Below are 17,257 nucleotides of genomic sequence, written 5' to 3'. Positions count from 1 at the left end.
TCCAGACCCTTCACCAGCTTCATTGCTCTTCTCTGGACACGCTCGAGTAATTCAATGTCCTTTTTGTAGTGAGGGGCCCAAAACTGAACACAGTATTCGAGGTGCGGCCTCACCAGTGCCGAGTACAGGGGCAAGATCACTTCCCTGTCCCTGCTGGCCACACTATTTCTGATGCAAGCCAGGATACCATTGGCCTTCTTGGCCACCTGGGCACACTGCTGGCTCATGTTCAGCCGGCTGTCAATCAACACCCCCAGGTCCCTCTCTGACTGGCAGCTCTCCAGCCACTCCTCCCCAAGCCTGTAGCACTGCTGGGTATTGTTGTGGCTGAAGTGCAGCACCCAGCATTTGGCCTTATTGAAACTCCTACAGTTGGCCTTAGCCCATCACTCCAGCCTGTCCAGGTCTCTCTGCAGAGCCTCCCTACCCTCGAGCAGATCAACACTCCCACCCAACTTGGTGTCATCTGCAAACTTACTGAGGGTACACTCGATCCCCTTGTCTAGATCATCAATAAAGATGTTAAACAGGAGTGGCCCCAAAACCGAGTCCTGGGGGACACCACTCATGACCGGCTGCCAACTGGATTTAACTCCATTCACCACCACTCTTTGGGCCCGGCCATCCAGCCAGTTTTTCACCCAGCGAAGCGTGTGCCCATCCAAGCCTCGAGCAGCGAGTTTCGCCAGGAGAATGCTGTGGGAAATGGTGTCAAAGGCCTTACTAAAGTCAAAGGAGACAACATCCACAGCCTTTCCCTCATCCAATAAGCAGGTTGCCCTGTCGTAGAAGGAGATCAGGTTTGTCAAGCAGGACCTGCCTTTCATAAACCCATATATATATATATGTTAATATATATATAGTTATAAATATAAGACACCATTTCTTTATGTTTCTATATGGTTTTTAATCTGTATTTTTAATCAATTCAGCTTTTAAAAAGTTCAGTTCTGAATATAAGTGGTCCTGTAATGGAAGGTGTACCTGTTTCAAGAAATTGTGTTTATACTGCACAAGTAGGTATGCTCCACAATGAATATGAAATCCTGCTTCCATGACCATATGGACTGTTCAACCTGGGGAAAGGAGTAGTTTCACATCTCACACAAATGCTGACATCCAAACATTCAGGGAGGATCTCACAGTTGTGCATCCCTACACAGGACCTCAGAGACATTCCCAAATGTGCTTACGTTTTAGATAAAATTTAAACGAAATTCCATGTACCAAATGGCTGCAAGGAAACACATACTAAATGGGTTGTGTGGCCAGAAATAGCTGCCATCTAAAGGCAGTTTAGGCTTAAATGTATTCTTTTCAGTTTTGGAGCAGAAAACTGAACACTATCAGAAGTAGAAATTTCCTTCCTCCTTTAGCTCCCTTTAGCTGGATCTAGCTCCATCACAGATCATGAAAAAACATTTTGAAATCTATCCAACATTGTTTTACTAAAAGAGTATCAGCCATTTCCTCACTGAAGAGGTAAAATATTTACCTGATTAATTTATGATGGTATGTACACCGTAATTACTTAAATGAATGTAATGACTTTAAAAGTACCAAATCAGTTTGATTAAACTCATAAACCAAATATAAAGATTTGACCTATAAAAATCAGGAAGATCTTTTCCCCCACACCCTTAGGTAGAGTCCTAAGAAAGGAAATGACCTTAAAGTTCAAATAAGACTTAAAGTTTAACATGCCTTGAAGTTCAACAAATTCTGAACAATAAGAAAATCTAAATCCAGGCTACAAACCTATTAGAAACACTATGACACCAGATTAGTTGGAATTTGTTATGGACCACAGTCAATTTATTGTCAGACACCAGACATGTCTTGCAAAATTTTATTACCATAAGAATATCAGTGCTTTTTACATAGCTATCACTTTCTGAATCTTGTGAAGCTTTATGTTTTCATTCATGTTTTGAGGAAATAAGTTGATGCTTCACTAGTTTTTCAATGTATTTCAGAAACTGCATGCCAAAGTCCCTTTTCAAATTCTGGGGAGAGGAACATTAACACCTAATTTCCAAAATGACTGAAAGTGTAAATACAGAAAAACAGGAAAAGAAAACGGAAGCTCTGTTTTGGGATTCTGCAATGACATTTAATGAAGGATGAACCTTAGCTGGAAAATTCTGCAATCAACATCAGTTTCTTAAAGAAGCTGAGCATTCAGCTGAGTCATATGGGCACATAGATGTTGGAAATTCATCCTAAAGTTTTGATTTCTGGAAATTTGTCATCCTGGAAGTTTAAAATTAATGTACAGCTATACATTTTAATCTCAAATATCAGACTGACACTTTGCCTGTTAGTTAACTACCTCTATGTTTTTTATAGAAAGCTTGTAGCTTTCTGTAAAATCTTATTAAAACTATCTTTCTGTTACCACTTCTCTGATTGAAAGGTGCTGAATTTTATATATCTGTCTATAAATAATCTAAAAACTATTCTTTACACATATATTTTATGTGAAATAGCTTTATATCTTGTATAGAATTTTAAAAAAAAGATAAAAGGCATCTACACGATGGACAGCAGTGTAACTGTATTATTCAAAACATCTCTATGGGAAGTTCCTAGCACATGCTTTTCTTCCTGACACAGTTGTTTTTTAACAGCCGTGATCATTTGCTTGATTATCTTGTTTGTTATCCATGTGTGAAGGGATAACATCAAACAGAAGTGATTTTGTGAACAAATCTACTTCCCAAAGTGCCTATGCCTCCTCCTGCAAGTTTGCAGAAATATCAGAGCTTTTTCAATTGAACATCTGTCTACCAGAGAAGTTTTGAAAACACCCTGCCACATCAGCTGGCTTCCTTCGTAAAGATGACACTGCTGTTCCACGAATGATTACACTCATTTTCTTCTCAGGACTCAACGTCCTTTTTAAATGTGTCTAGGATATCAAGTGCTTGATCGAGTTTAAAGCAGGACAGCTTGGGATCACCATTTGTTAATACATCAGCAAATTCCTTTCAGGAATGTGGTGTTCAGCATATTATACTCTGGGATCAACTGGTTCCTGTAAACTAGGGTATGAATCACTTAATCAGAATTCTATACTTCTGAAAAAGCTCTAGCAGTTTGGAAATCTCGACATTCTGTGTATTTCATGTGCCTGGGGTTGCTAATACCATATTCAAATTTAATTGATACAGGTACAAATGTAAGATTCCACATGACAGCATTTTTTGCAGCATGACAGTTTTTAACAGCAGCCATAAATAATTGTCCTAAGGTGGTAAAGTGAGGTACAAACCAGAATTACACACACACTAATTAGTTTTGTGGTTCTGGGAATAAAAATACCTACCCTGTGTGAAGCAATAGCTTATTTCATAGGTTCTCAAAGAAAACATTGACCAAGTCTGTAAACGCATTGGTTGTCTTCCTACCTTCTCATCTCTTATCAACAACTGACTCCTCCATTATGGTTTTTCTAGCTATCAAAAGTCAGAATAAACACTGTGTTGGTCTAAATCTGATCCTTTTGGTCAGAAGACAGACCCAGGATCAAAGAAAATCAAAGAGAGCTAAGCATTTATATTGGACTTAACATAGTTGAGCGTTGGTTTGGCAGAAAATTTTGGACATCTGCTTCCTGCTCTACTGCCCTAATTCTACGTTTGCATGTTGAATTCAGTGACAAAACTGCTATTAACTTCAGATGTCCTGTAACTAAAGTAAACTGGTATATGCAAACTAAATTGGGAATTAAAATTGAAGTATCAAATTACAGAAAAATAGCAAAGTCTTGGGAATTAATAACTCCACTCACACTGATCTAAGGAGGAAGAAATGTCATATTCAGAATCTATTTTCCTACAAGACTTTTCCAGGCAAAGTTCCTATGATTATTTGCATGATAGAGAGAGTATGACTTCTTCATTTTTTACTGAAAATAGTCAAAATCACCTATGATTGTTCTGAATCAATTTAGTTAAAGAAAATCAGCTCAGACTGCTTTAAGAACAAGCATGATAGTGCTGTACAAGCCTGTGTCTCCTGTTAAGACTAAAAGGACCAGGCTCTTCATTTGTGTTGTGTGTTTATAGTAGATTATGTGAGTATCTCCAGCCCTCAGTGGAGGGCATCTGTAAATATGAAGTGTCTCCTAGTGAAAAAAATATCTCCCACCTACATTATCTGTATGCCAGATGCCCTATAGGAGAGGCTGCTAGAGGTTTTGTTGGTATTTTTGTGGTATTATGTTCTCCTAAAGCAGCCCCCTGAGTTACCAGTGCACTCACTCCAGTGTGCTTGCTCAAGTGTGAATAAGATCTTCAGCTTAGCTCTCTGTTTCTGAGATAGGAGACATTACATTACTGCAAGAAATATCCTTATCAATCTTCCATACTTGACATTATCTGTGCAAGGGGCAATAGAGGCCCTAAAATACCTTGTGCCTCTGAAAAATCCTGTCACCAGCTGTGGAGTGAGGCTGTCCTCACTGTTTTTTCCTTGCTGTAGCTCTTCAAAGGTGTTTAACCCATGCTAGCTACAGACAGCTAACCTGGACCCTACACCCAGTTACGCTGCCTGCAGCCTTCTCACCTGCAGGTGTTCAGCACAACCAGGAATCCTCTGAGGGAATAAAGCAGAGGGAAAATCATCTTCATCAAGGTAACTGCCATTTTCTCATCAAGCTACTAAGACAACTAATACATCAAGTTATTAATTGCCCCCAAATAGTTGAAAATGTATTCCTTAGCAGAAACTTGAATTAGACTTTGATCTCACTGGCATAAATCTATATTGATTCTATTAACTGCCCTGGACTTACTTTTATATATTTGAAAGAAGAACTGAGCCCTTGATATATTAAGACAACCTTGAGCCAGCTTTCAGACTCTAATTAGGAATCCACTGAAAGGGAAAAAGTGTTTGTTATGATAAATACTGACAGAAATGTAGCTACACAAGCCAAGCACTCCCAGTGTAATAACACTACACACCTGCACCTCAGCCAAATAGAAGGCTAATGCCAGACAGGGAAACAAAGGGGGATCAGGAGGCTCAGACAGAACAGGAACAGAAGGACCATTTGTCAAGCAGTGGCCTTTTTCTTAGTCAAAAATTGGCTAGGAAAAATACTGATGTGTAATGGATCTATCAAACAATTAGGGGTGAAAGACTGAACAATCTAGCTCAGTTTCATAGATCAATCACTATATGGAATCTATTCCTCTCTGCAATTTCTCCTCTGACTGGAAAAAATAAGAACCAAGGATTTGTGCCTTGACTTCTGAAGCATCACTCCTTGACTCAAATACAATTACCGGAAACTTCAAAGGAAAGTGAAAGAAACTCAGTATTAGGTTGTTTTAGGAACAATCCCACAAAAGTTTATTTCTACTTTTTCAGTGTAGAGCAATTTATTCCTCAATTATAGAGTTTATATCTAATTTAGATTAAGTTTGGTTTTAACTGATTTCTTTAGAGACAAGGTGTATTGCAATCACATCTTTTATATCAGCCCCTCTTCAATCAATTTTGACCTAATTAGCCAATTTAAGCAGGTGTGATGGAAGAATGAATATCTTAAAGAGTGTTAAATTTATACAAGTTTCATGAAAACTGTTACTTGACTAGAGAAAAAAAAAACAGTTAGCGATCTTTCTGAGCAAAAGTGTAAGTTAATTATTTATCTTGTGTTTGGCCTGCTGATGAGCCAATTGGCATATAAGCTGCTGGCTAAGCTGTGGCACATACCACCGATGAAGAAAAGAGGGGGATTGGTAGGCAGATTTCTGAGGCTGAGGTACAGAGGACATGAATTAATGGGAAAGCAAGCTAAACAGTTTGACTTTCTTCCATAAAAAGTTGCAGAATAATGAGACGTAGGAAAAGATCAGTGTTCTCAGTTCTGCCACAGCTCTATTGGGTTTAATACCAGACCAGTCATCTAATTGGTCAGTGCATCAGATTCCCACAAAATAGGGATAAAATGCTTACTTTACAGGTTATAGTGAGGTCATCTGTTCTTGTTAGAAAAAGGCTTTGCAGCATTAGAAAAACTTATAGAAGTGCAAAGTATACATGAATGGAACACAGAGGTGAATGTAGGCAGACATTATGTCACACATTTAATGTAATGAATTAACTCTAAATTAGGATCAAGTTTGATTTCTCATTAAAATTCACTCACTGAAAATTGCCACTTAGGCTCAAGCCAACGAGTATGAAGCATTTCCGTTTTGTGGGCCTTCTTGTTCTTCAAGTGTGGACCCTTGCCTACTGTCTCCTCTGACAACTAGGCCTTTGAGATACAACCACCTAACACTGAGTCCAGAGCAGACTTTTCAGAGAAACCCTTTACCCATTCTTCTCAGGATACTCATGCAGTTTCAAGTCTTCCTGCTTTACAAACATTCTGTTCACAAATCTCTAACTGTAGCACTTTCTTTTATCCAAAAACGAAATCCAGATGTGTACAGATAATTTAAAAAAAAACAACAGACATCTTGAAAGTAAAAGGTAACTCAAGGGAATCTTTGATGGTAGAGCAACTATATTCAGGAATCAGACTTGTGTTGTCTTGGCTGATATCGGTCAACAGTTAAACTGGATTTCTCCTACTGTGGAAGTGAGTCCATTTGCTTCCTTTCTCCTCCTGTCCAAAGTTTTCCATGTCTGCATGAGGCTTACTTCAGTGGCCCTACAGACCAAATGGCCACTCTAGTTTGCACAGGACAGGGCCATCTGATTTTCAAGATATTGTCATTTCAGTAACCACAAATTAAAATGTGATATCTGAATATTATATCCAACCTAGGAACAAAGCAAACTATTTTTTAGAAGTGATTTCTGCATATGGATGTAGAGGTATTTAGGAGACAGTAGTTGTCAGAGAAGCAAGTCCAGGTTAAAATTATGAATTTAACCTGGAGTTCAAAATTCACTCATTAACTTCACCAAAACACTATACTTTCCTCCGTCTTCCTGGACAGTTCACTACATTTCTGATCTGATCAAGTAGATCTATCATTATTCATGTTTGGCAAAAAAACTTCCTTTTATGTTTGAAATAGTTATAGTGGTATCATAGGAATATTAACAATAAATAAGTTCTGACAACTGGGGTACAGAGAACCAGGCTTATACTACATCCCTGTAGGCTCACTAAATATCTTTGATATGGTAGCCACTGACAACTGTTGGCATGTGGTGTGGGTTGTAATTGAAGCTTTGTTAATAATTAGAGTAGTCCATTCTAGAGTGCTTCCCTGCAGATTCTTGAGATTTTGTGGAGGTCATACTTCATACTGTTTCAACTACCATAAATACCTCTGGTTGTCTTTCTAGCTCTCAAATTAGCAGCTGCTATTCCCTTTCTAAAATGACCTTCTCCACTGCAGAGACGCCAATACTTAAAATAGCAATATAGGTTAAAGAATTGAAATGTTTTGCATTTGAATTTTCCTCTCTCAGTGACAAGGGCTTCTCATCTAGCAAATTTGTTTTTGCTATGGCTTTCTAGTCCTTTCATCACGTTTGGAAAAGATTGTCATTCTGGTACTTCATTCCCCAAAGTTTGGTAAAAAATTATACTTGCTGAAGATCTATTCAGAAAACTATTTTAAAACCAACAAAGATCATTTAATAGAAGTTAACAATGTAAGAAATCACTCCTGGTTTCAGAATAACTGGGCTCTTAATTGTTTCAGAATGGTCTGAAGATTATAAGATAAAATTAATTACAGCAGGATAAAGGTTGCAAAGGCTTGTCATTACTACCTCTTTTATAGGATGGGTAAGCTAAGTCAAAAAGAAGGACCCTGATAAATAGCAGATCACTTATTACAGAAAAGTAATATTTTTACATTAATTTATATTTTCATCATACTCACTATATTTAATTGGTCTTATTTTATAGGTTATTCATATCACAATTTTTGTTCAGTTTGACAAAGTTGTTTGACTGATCTCTCCTACGTTGACATCCATCTGTCCACATTGTTATAAGCAGCAGGATAACGTAAATTGACCATTTGTTAGTATTACAAATGGAAAACATTATTCTTTCATGATGTCTTTATACCTTACAAGTATACTTCTTTTCTCTACAAAACACAGCATATTGGACTACTGTTCAGTAGTTATTTTGTTCAGATCAACTATTTCCATATTTTATTACAAGCTCAGGTTTCTTTTCAGCCAGGGGATGTTGAAAAGTATATTAAGCTTAATATTTCATGCAAAACTAGGTTATGCAATGGTTTCACAAGTAAAGTAGGTGAACAGATGGATTTCTGCTCTTGTGAGCTGAATTAGATTAAATTAGAACTAGATTTAACTAGATTAAATTACATGATCCTAATAAGGTCATTTAGCAGTAGAAAAAAAATATTAAATAAAGGAGTCATGAATACCATCACAAAAAATAGAATCAACATCAACTTTTATTTGAAGAATAATAATTAGAACTTTCTAGGAAGAATATTTCTATTTTTTCCTGAGTGGGGTAAAGAAAGGTTTAAGAACATATTCTGTGCTCAATAAACTAATTTGTAATGTTGGAATTTTCTGTTACAAGATGAATTTCTTCCAATCACATCTCATATCCTATGTGACAGAGGATTATCAGTTGCTCATAAACAGATGCTTATATTTGTCACAGGTATTTAGGCCTGCAGCCAACAGTAGCCAGACAGGCGTTTTGCAGAAAGCCCACATCTGCCTCACAGGAAGAGGGTAGTGTCTACTGACTGCCTCATAGCTGGTCCTCTCAGACAAAATCAATATTAGAGCTACTTCTGCTACTCCTCTTATGTCCCACTAGTTGCATTTGAAACTAACTACTTTCTATGTCACTATGTTGTTTCTTGATCAAATCTGTCAGCATTTTTTCATGCACCATGCTATTGATGCATCACATTGCATGATGCATCAACTGAGTTATTCTGGTTAACATCAGCGAAATGAAAACAGGATTTAAATAGTTAGGTAAATGTATATATCTTTAAATAGAGGTCAAAACATCTTTCTTCATTATTGTTCAGAACATTTAGTTCAATAGGAAGAATAATAAAGAGAAAATTATCTCTATGCATGACAGTCCACAAACAGTGGTTTGTATTGTTCAAAGGTTTAGAGATTACTTTTTCACACTGCAGAAAACAATGAACAAGCAGACAAGGACAGAAACAACTAATGTTGAGATACCTTTTAAAAGCGGAGTGAACTATTTCGGTTGATTTAGAGTGGAGAGTTTAGAAAAAAATAAAAACCTTTAAAGGGAGTTTTTATCTCAGTTTTAGCTTTTTCCAGCGGTGTTTTGGGGGATTTCTCTGTGGCAGGGAAATTCTGCTTTTATTTGGGGTGTTTGAAAACACCATCAGGGAGAAAAAACACACAAAACTGTTGGAGAAGAAGTTTTTCTAATTTTGATAATATTGTTTGATCTTCTGGGGAGATAGAGAGTTTTTGCGGTTGGAAGAGTAGAAAAAGGAGAAAAAGCTGTTGGGGAAGGAGAGATTATCTTTGCTTTTTAATGCTTAAACTGAGTTCTTTAACCAGAATTACTTTTATCAGAAAGGTGACATGAAAAATCCCTGTTATGTTAAGACTCATTTGGTTTTGTTTATAAAGGAACTATCTGGGCACAGTTTAATTTTTTTTTTTGGCTAGCTTTTTTCATAAGGAGCTTGAAAATCAAAAGTGAAAACAGTGTTTTAAATAAACTGTATCTATGTAAACTCTTTTTGTTTGCCAGTCTTTCACACCTTTGCAACCTCTTTGACCTAATCCAGAAGAAGCGAAGCAAGTCACATTTTTATCACAATATTATTGCTTTTAAATAGGATCTCAGTGGTCCCCTGTTGCAGACAATCATATCTGAGGGTTTCTAGCCAAAATTGTTAAAGCTATTTCAAACATACAGGAGGATTCCATAACTTTATTTATTACACCCTTTCGTGCATTTTTTAATGTTTCCCCTCTTGTTATATTAAGCAGCCCTTATGAAGAAGATGAGTAAAATTTGTTTAAATGTTGGGAAACACAAAGGCAATCCCAACTCTCTCAATTCTTCCACTTGAAGAGAAAGCCAGAGGAATTCCACCTTCTTCCATGACTTGTTCTGCCTGTGTCTGGACGCCTTTCTTGGAAGTTATATCTGCCAATCTTTGCTGAACTCAAAGTGGACAGATAAGGTGGTGGGTTTTATCTCATAAGCAGAACCCATTGTGTTATAAATCTATGGTAATACTGTACGTATCAAAGGAGAGAAAATTAATGGATTGCACTGTCAAGTACTTTATGTACTGACACTATGTTAATTTTTATCAAATTTTGGAAGAGAAGGAATGGGGTGGGAAAGGTCGTAGTAATGTATGTAATTACTGAGTACTAGAGAAGTGTAATCAAATCTGTTAATGTTCCAGAGACAGATACTCCTTCTTGTTGTCAAGCCTGTAATCTACATGAATGCATCAGAGTATGGAGAAGACCAGAAACAGCAAGGTACAACATATAAGATTGATGGTACACCATTCCATACATGTCTATACTATTCCCATAGGCTTTAGTTAATAATTTTTAGTTTCGTGGTTTTATCTCAGATGCCAGTTTCAACTATGTTCAGAAAGCCTCATGAATTTGCACCATCAGGAAGGAGTGGTTTTTGATAACAACAGGGTTTAAAATACTGTATGGGTGATATGTTGATTGAAAGCCAGTTCAGCTCCATGACCAGTAGCTGCACAGACCAGGGCCTGTGAAATTCTCATCCCTTTCTACCCTTTTCTGAAGTGCCTGAAGCGCCTGGAAGAGAGTAACAAGGAAAAAAACATCCCTACATATTGAAGAAAGCAATCAGTGGAAATGTGTTTGACAGTTGGATGGGAACAGTCAGTGCTAATATAAATCTGAATAGGAAGCAGAAACCAAGCTATAGTCCATCACATAGAGCCTGTGCACATTCTGGTAAAATGGGTAAAATATATGAATAAATAGGTACCCATTTTCTGCAGTTGCTTTTTAGAGTTAGATTTCACATAGCATTTTGCCAACTCATGTGATATGTTAGCTTCACAGCAGTTCATTACAACATATAATAATGAGCTGTGAACTCCTGCAGCCTTTTTTTGGTATGTGACACAGGACTGAATCAGAAATAATATCTCACAAGACTAAACAAAGTGGAATTATATAGATGAATAAAAGTAATTATAAGACCACAGTAAAACATGAATCTTAATAGAAGCGTAAAGAAAAAAATCAATCATACCTGCCAAGAATGACGTGCTGAGCTTTTATCATTTTGCTTCAGCAAGGTATGTGGCGCAAGAATGCTTAATGATAGTCAGTGTTGGTTTCTGGCTTATGTTTAACCTCTGAATGTGCTAACTAGGAATGTAGGGAATCATTCTGATTTTGAAATACGGCTGAGCAGTTATGTGGGAAGGACTGTACAGAGTTGTGGTCATAAGATAGAGAAATGATAGGGAGTGGATTTTGCTGTGAAACTTTCCTTTAACACTATTTGGAATATGATTCATCTACGCCATCACAAGCAAACTTAAAATCTGCAGATGATGCTCAGGTGACAGATTTTTAACAGCAACCAAGAATACTGTATATGATGAGTTAAGGTTTAACTCATCCCGGATTCTGTTTAGTTCTATTCCTTACTTCAGAAATACCGTACATTGGGATAGTCCTTCCAGCATTGTCAGATCAGTTGTGCAGGGCATCATTCAAATGCTGTCATGGAGCTGCTGTGTCACTGCAGGACAGGACTAAGATCTCCCCTTATGCTTTATGTTTTAATAGATGAACACATTTTGTTTATTTCATTACTTTTACACATCACAGGTTTCTTTAACTGAATAACATTACTCGAAGAGTTACTGTTTAATTAGACTTTTTGTCTGCTTACTGTGAGTCATCTGTCACATAAGAAGGTTTCAAATAAATAGTACATTTGAAAGTAGCAAATTCTCCAGTGTTGTAAAACCAGCAGCTGGACCAAAATGTATACAAGCTCTAATTTGGTGAGAATCTACTAGGAATGCTGAAGGAAAAGGAAGAAGATTCAAGCGTAAGGCCCATTTCATGACTTTTTCAGTAATTCCTCATTTATTTACCAGAAAACCATAACAAAGTTCCTCTTCAGTGAGATGAACTGTTATGAGAGGTAACTCAGCGGGTGATTTGAAGGATGGAGAATTTTTACTTCTGCTTTTTGTCTATGTTATGATTGACACAGGAATGTGATATTAGACTCCTAGCAGATTTCTTTCAGCTGAAACATCCTTGTGGATCCCTCTGTATTGTTTATATTTAAGATGACATTTCAGCTTCCAGAACATCCTAATTTTGTACCTACACCAGAGAAAGACCTCATGGTCAAGCCACTATATACCAGTGCGGTCTGATAATATTGTTTCTAAAATCAGATGACACATTGTGAATACTAGGTTCAAGGACTGGTTAAAACCCTCAAGGTTATGCCCTCCTTGAGTCTTTGAATTCCCAAATAGGAAGGTTATTAAAAGAGCATGATCAAGGTTAGTGGCCCCTAAAATTAGACTTTACAGCTGTGTTTTGATTTTGCTGTGTGTGTACAAACACAGAGATCATCTGGGGATTTGGGTTTCTGTACAATACAAGAAAGATCTTTTTTTCTTTCCAGACTACCATATCCTTCACTAGAATGTAGGAACCTTAAAGGACAGTATTTGTATTTTACATATACTCCTCTATCAGTTCATGTTGCATGTGAACTGATAACAGCTATAGATGTAATTCCCTAGGAAAGATTTTTGGAGGCAGGTAACTGAAACTCTCCCCTAATTTCAGGTTTAATTGATTTTTTTCAGTTTAATTTATGCTCAATCCTATTGATGTCATGAAACAATATTTCTAGATGTATTAGCTCTGAAAGTCCAAAGAGATGAGTCATTCTTATTCTTGTTTATCTGTATTTGTAATTTGAACATAAGTCTCTCTTCTTCTTTTACAGCAGTTTCCCTTTCCAGGAGAACATAAGGACTCCTCTAAATTACAGTGGCTTCTAATGACCCCAAGGTTGTCTAGAAACTGAGGGACTGCTACGCTGCATTTGTTCATTGCCTCCATGGTGCTCCCTCCAAGCCAAAATACTTTATTTGGTGGTGGCGGTTGATGATCTAGGACTGGGCTCAGCAGACCTAGGCTAAAACAGGTAGTATTTGTTCAGCAAAGTGGGACAGCATGCCCTCTGCAGAGGACCAGGCACCTACCCCGATGGCACAGTCTAGCTGAACCATTTTACACACTGTGATATCCAAAGAGGGGCATTAAGATCAGTAGAGTGAATTTAAAAATTCAATTTAAAGCAAATAACATCAACAGATTCAACATTTTACAAATTTGCATGAAGAGGGCAACCAAGAAATAGTGGGTTTACTTCCATAAAGTAATTAGACAGCTTGTTCACAATATGGTTAACTGAAATTGTTTGGGGCAGCTGACATCACTGTTAAGCTTTGGAAGTGCTCACCTCTCAAGACTGGTTAGCTTGAGGTCTGCAGTAGAGAGCAATCAAGACTGTGCTCCTGAAATCCCTGTAAGAGCTAAGCCATTGTTGCCACTTTAACACTTTGCTACTCTTACTTTTTCTAGAAGCCACCCAACAGCTATCCCTAGATTCCTTTATTCTGTGTCAAAGGGAAATAATGTGGCAAAACAGGATTTACCAGGCTGGTTATATCTCTACTCAAATGTTAGGAGAATTCAGATTTTGATTTTCAGTATGTGCTTTCCCTTGGACACACCAGGGTTTACAGAGACCTTTGGACTGTGAAGGTTTTAAAGATGTTACAAAAGCAAGAACCCTGTGAGCAGCTATGAGCATGTATAAATATCTGGGGTTTTTTTCCAAAGGTCAGTAATGTAAACAGTCATGTGAGAGAAGGAAGTGGTAAAAGGCACTAGACTGGAACTCCAGGCTGGGTTCAGCTCCTGGCTCTGCTACAGCTTGTGACTGCAGGCGACTCTTATAGGTATATATTTCACTACCTCAGTGGGCTGCTCTTAATTAATCTCTGTGCCTGAGGTCTGTGTTAGGAGGGATGAGAGTGAGGAGTCCCCTCTGTGAAGCAGTAGCTCAGTTGCTTTTGGTGTCCAAGACACCTCTTTCAAAGTTGACATGGGTGTCTCCATACAACATTCCACAGGTAGTCCAGGCAATACCCTGCTTCCTGGGGCTTCACTTCTTCATCACTCTGTAAGCTACATTCACTGTAGTTATAAAATTTTAATTTCAGACTATGAAAATCAGTTACAGGACTATGAAAATCAGTCATGGGGGGAAAGAAAAAGACCTCATAGTAGAGGAATGAGGGGATGGATTTTTTTATCCAGCACATATGAATTCAATTTCAGAGAGAAATGAATCTCAGACTGTAAGCACACGAGGAGACCTCTGAGGAGTCAGAACAAAGGGTCTCTTAAATGATAATCAGTCATTCTATCAGCCCGTGATTGTAGCAAAATGTTTTTGTTGTAAAACATTTGTCTGACACATGCTTGTAAACCTGCCAAAAAGGATATCCTACTTAAACAAAACAGACATTAACCTCAAAAGTGGGCTTTCAGTTCAAGATACCCCTGATTTTTTCATAACTTTTGTTTAGTTCATGCAAATGACTAGAGAGTAAATTAGACAAAAGCATAATTAAAGTTCCTATGGGATGCTTAAACAGAAACGTTTACACCATCCATGCTATGGCAGCCATTGGGCACGGAGGTCACTACAAGCTCAGCCGACCTGTGCCCTGGCACAGCCGAGGAGGAGAGAGCCAGGCTGTTGCAAGCCCTCAAACGGGGACACTGATGAGGGGTTCCTCCTTGTACACTGCTTTGTAAATTGTGCCTGTTAGCCATGTTTTGCAGGGCTGCAAAAGTGTCTGGTTAACTCATTGCTGTAAATGCAGAAGGTATAGAAAAAGAACTGGAAGTTCACTATGTTCTGGGAGGTTCCAGGCTGCAGAAGAAATGGAGTCAGCTCAGCCAACCCTTTAGCTCAGGAGAGCCAAGTGTTGGGTAGGTTCTGTGCAAGCACAGGTAAAATTACTAAGAAAAATGAAATTATTCCAGGACAGTGTAAACTTAAGGTATGCTTATAGTTATGCAAATCAAAATGAGTTGGCAAGCTGAGACTTCCAGAATGTTATGGGAAAAAAAACCCCAAACTTAGGAATTATTTTTAAAATTAAAGCAAAAATTAATCAACCATAAGTGATAAGATAGTTCTCAATACTAAAACCTTATATGAATCCAAATGCTCTTGTTTCACCTATATATTAAATTTGCATATTGACTGGAATTTTGAAAAGAGAAAATTGGGAGGTTACTATGGGATCAAAAATAATAGAATTATTAAATCTTTGTTATGTTTCCATCCCTTGTAGAGGAAATACAAAGTAAACTGCTCTCAGCTGGGAATCAGCCTTCAAAGTCAAAGAGGGAAGAATATATTCTGTTAGGTAGATAATGTAATTGGTTAGTAGAATTTCATTTAATCAAAGCAATATCCATGAGCAATAGTGGGTAAGAGGAGAAAGAGAACCTCTGAACATACATATTATTTTAATTTTGATGTGAAATTCACTAATTTACAGTAGGATCCTTGTACAAAACAACAAAGATAAACAATTTAAGGTCAATTATAAAAAATTTATTGAAAGCTATTTTAAAGAGCTCTCTGTTAGGGGGATAACATCTCAAGGCACTTGGACTAAACTGAAGCAAAGGAATTCAACCTTAACTAACTTGCTGGAATTCTTTGAAGATATTACTGCTGTGATGCTGTGATAGATAAGGAGAATTCTAATTTAATTACGTTTTCAGAAGATAGTTATCATTGCTCCACATCAAAGATTACTGGATAAAAGGTATGGAAGAAAGGCTAAGAGCTAGTGTAGGATAAAAATTGTCTCCTAAAGTAAAGAACAAAAGACAATGATGCACAGCTGTTATTAAAAGGAAAAGCTGTTACTGCTTATGGAAGGGTTAGTTGAAGTATATGCTTTAAACATTCTAAAAATATTGAGGTACTAGTAATTTGAATGGGACTTTTAAAAATCAAGGGCCATGGTTTCTGATGGATTATATCCACCTGGTCCCTCACAACTATCACAAATTTACCTCCCTTATTAAATGACACAGAATTTTCCAAGTTGAATAAAATCTGATGTCATAGGGAAAATTATGGATTTCTTACAATATTCCCTTGTTCTGATGGTGCTTAAATGGGAAAAGGAAGACTGATGGGACAACTTCATGCCATGCTGGTTGAAAAGTATGGCCACAAGCAACCATGGTTGTTTAAAAGTTTATTAGAGCAGCTTTCAGTCTAATCTAATTTGGCACAAGTATTTTAAAACTCAGCTAAGTTGCAATGCACAGATAGCTAGCAGACTAAAGCTGTGTGCTCACTGTCTGACTGCCATTTAAAACTACAGTCAAATAGATTAGAGCTTCCCCCAAGTTCAAAACTTAGAAGAAACTAGGAAATATTTCCATCACAGCAACTTTATGCCAAGACTTTACATAGTGCTAATGGAAAAAGTGCTGGAAATTAAAGTTCAGAATGAGTTAGAGGAGCAGAGTAAAAAAAGAAGGGAAGTTAGTTTCAGATAAACAAGGGCACAAAGAAAAGACCGGGCATATTGAGTTGGACAGGCTCTTCCTGTCCTTGTGCTGAACATTTCTTATGTGGCCTTCTCTGTTTCCTAATCATATACTCCAGGTGAAAGGGCATATTTTGCTCTTGTGTTTTTCTTTCCATATGTATGATAACTGCTGTTGCTCTAGGCTTTTCCTAAAATGTAAGTGAACAGTATCTGACCCAAAAGCAATAGCACAGAAGTTATCATTCATGGCAGTCAGAGAGCCATAGTCGGAAGCCATGTACCAATTTAGGGGACCATGCCTCCCTTTTTGCACTTTTGGTGCACTGTGAAGCAGACTTTCTTAAAGGCATTTAGGGGATTACTTGCAATTTAAAATGGTATATACGTATCATAATTACACTGTCTTCCAATAAAACCAGCACACCATTTGCAGTAAGAAATCTCTTTAACCTTCTCTGCAAATGAAGCAAAGTCATGTGAGCAAGTTTCTCTGACAGAAAGGCATTTTATTGAGTGACTTGCTGGACACAATCTCTCTTGGCTGGTGCAGTAATTGCAAAGCAAGAAAACCTTAGTGATTATTCAGAATAATAAAGATTTTTTTTTTTTTAATTTATTTT

Source organism: Strix uralensis, chromosome 1 (assembly GCF_047716275.1).
Source record: "Strix uralensis isolate ZFMK-TIS-50842 chromosome 1, bStrUra1, whole genome shotgun sequence".
NCBI classification, from domain to species: domain Eukaryota; kingdom Metazoa; phylum Chordata; class Aves; order Strigiformes; family Strigidae; genus Strix; species Strix uralensis.
The sequence above is the reverse complement of the archived record's forward strand: the minus strand, read 5'-3'. Positions refer to the sequence as shown.